Raw genomic sequence first — 2,664 nt, forward strand, 5'->3', positions numbered from 1 at the left:
CCCCTCAGCCAACCCCCCCTCCAGCGGGGCCGGAGTCGCACAAAACGCGGCCCGGAGTCCTAGCGGCGCGGAACGGAGGGCTGAGCCGGGTGGGCGGCTGGAGGCGCTTGGGGGCGGGGGCAGTGGCGGGGGTGGGGGAACGACCCAAGAGAAGGCACCGTGTTTTGTCCAGGTAGGGGGCCTAACTGTGCGTTCCCCACACACTTCCTGCTCCCGTCCACTCTGCCCAGACTTGCATCCCCAGGATACATCCATAATCAGACCACTGTGGATGACGGGCTTGTGTCACAAACCCCCCTTCCTGTGGTCTACATGGCCCCGTTCATATGAGGTCATTTATTCGACCCACAAGCATTACATTTAACGTTCAGCAGACATGAAAGGAAACTGAGGTACAGGGAGGAGTCTTGTCCAAGGTCACCCAGTAAGAAAGTGGCAGACCAGGATTTGAACCCGAGCCAGCTCATGGTACACAGGTTGTCCTCTGTCCCAGCGCCCTGTGGGGCCTGGCCTGGAAAGGGGCTCCTAGGGGGCTGCAGCTTCCCAGAGTCTATGGAGAGAACTCCTGTCCCCAGTGTTTGGGACTCCAGGACAAATTGGTTTTTGGGTTTCAGAGACCTCCCTGTAAGTTCCGTGAACCTCTATGACCTGAGGACAGCGGGAGCCCCACAGGGCCTCAGTGTCTCTCCCTGTTCATAACACCTCACTCTGTGGATGTGACCATGTATGTCTCCCCCACTGGGCTGCTTGCTGTGCGGGTCTCTCCAGCATCTCCAGTACATGGTAAGCACACAATACACATTTTATTATTATGTATCTAGTAACATGTCTTGTACATTTACTGTATGCTTGGGCCACTTCTGAGCACTTGATGCATTAAGTCACCTCATTCATTCCATGAGGCTCCCATATATGGCAAACTGAGGCAAAAGAGGCCAAGGAGCTGGTCTGAGGTCACAGGCAGATGGGGGAGAACATTAGTCCTCTTGTCGAGAGTTATAAAGTGCTTTCCATGTGTACCTTACCCACTGTATCCCATCCATGGCTCCCAGCAGTCCGGAAGCTCAGACAGGCTGTGCGGCTTCCCAGTGGCCACGCACAAAGTGGAGACATGGGTGTCAGAACTTGAACTCTGCTCTTTGGGATTCACTGGGTCCTGGGCAACCCGGATCTTCCAGGGCCCCAGCATCTGCCATCGCCGAAGGCCTTCTCAGAGACTGACCACAAACCTCCCCTGGCAGCCAGGCCTTCCTGCCAGTGGTTCTGCCCTGACCCACTTTCCTGCTGAGCCAGAGTCCCAGGCAAATCAGCCAGCACCTGCCTGTGTCCAGCTCTACTCACTGGGTCCTGTCCACCTGGGGAGACAAGGCCTGCCAACAAGGGAGTGGGCAGCCAGGCTCTGCACCTTCCTCCCTCCTCCACACCATTACCGGTGGTGTGCTAAACCCCTGGCATGCCCTCCCTGATCTGCAACCTATTTCTTAAACAGACATTTATCGAGCACCTACTGTGTGCCGGTACAGGGCTGAGCAGTCAACCAGACAAACCAGCTCCTTGCCTTCAGTCTGGCAGGGCAGATAGAGGAATGAAGGGCGGGATGGAGAAGGGCCCTGTGGCTGGGTGAGAGCCCAGGAGGACCATGAGAAGGTGATTTGGGGACCATAGAAGGATCATAGATGGATTTGGCAAAGCACATGCTGTGCTGGGTGTGGGGTGGGAAGGGTATACTAGGCAGAGGGACCTGCCTGAACAAGGCCCTGAGGGAGGCCCCACCCCCGCGACCAGCTCAGCTGCCACCCAGGCAGGCTTCAGAGGCCATGAATGGGTCTTTCATGCCCTGGACCAGGGCAAGGTCAGGCCCGGCTGCTCCCTCCCCCGCCCTGGGCTCCTGACTGTCTGAGCCCTGACCTGGAGCAGGGTGGCAGGAAGTTCACAGCTCGCCCTCAGGGTGAGCCACTGAGGCCCGAGGAGGGGCAGGGCCTTTCCCGAGGTCACCAGAGCCAGTAGCACCCTCCTAGTTGTGTGACTCTGAGCAAAGTACCGCTCCTCTGGGCCTTAGTTTCCCCGCCTGGACAACCGGGTTGGGCAGCACTGCACTCCCGTCCTGCTCCGTCCCGGAAGGGATCCAGTGCGGGTTTTGCGGGCGCCCGCAGCCACTGACACCTTCTGCCCTGCGCGGACCGGCTGCGGCCCGGGATCGGAGGGGGCCCGGGGAGACCCGGAGGGGGCCAAGCGGCTTTTGGGGGCCCCAAGATAGGCAGAGGCTGAGCCCAGCCCTAGTGCCTGGCGCCTGCGAGGAAGGAAAACTCCGCCTCCCTGCCTGTGCGCCCCCATCAGTGCTCTCCACCTCGCCACCCCGCTGTGTGACTCCCGGTGATCCCTGCCCCTCTCTGGGCCGTGTTGGAGCCCGGCCAGTGAGCAAAGGCTCGCCTGGGTCTCGCCTCCTCCCTGACGGGTACCAGCCTCGGTTTCCCCGGATAGGTGCGGGCCCTCTTTTAAGCTCAGGTTGGGGGTCGGTCACTGCTGGGTCGCGCCCCGGGTCCCTGCTTTGGCCCGGGAATCCCCTCGGGGCTCGGAAAGGGCAGCTCCGATTGGCTGAGGGCGCGTGTGACGTCAGGGCCTTCCCTAAGCCCCCTCCCCCAGAGGCACGTGGGGGCAGCAGCC

Source organism: Rhinolophus sinicus, linkage group LG07 (genome assembly GCF_036562045.2).
Source record: "Rhinolophus sinicus isolate RSC01 linkage group LG07, ASM3656204v1, whole genome shotgun sequence".
NCBI lineage: Eukaryota > Metazoa > Chordata > Mammalia > Chiroptera > Rhinolophidae > Rhinolophus > Rhinolophus sinicus.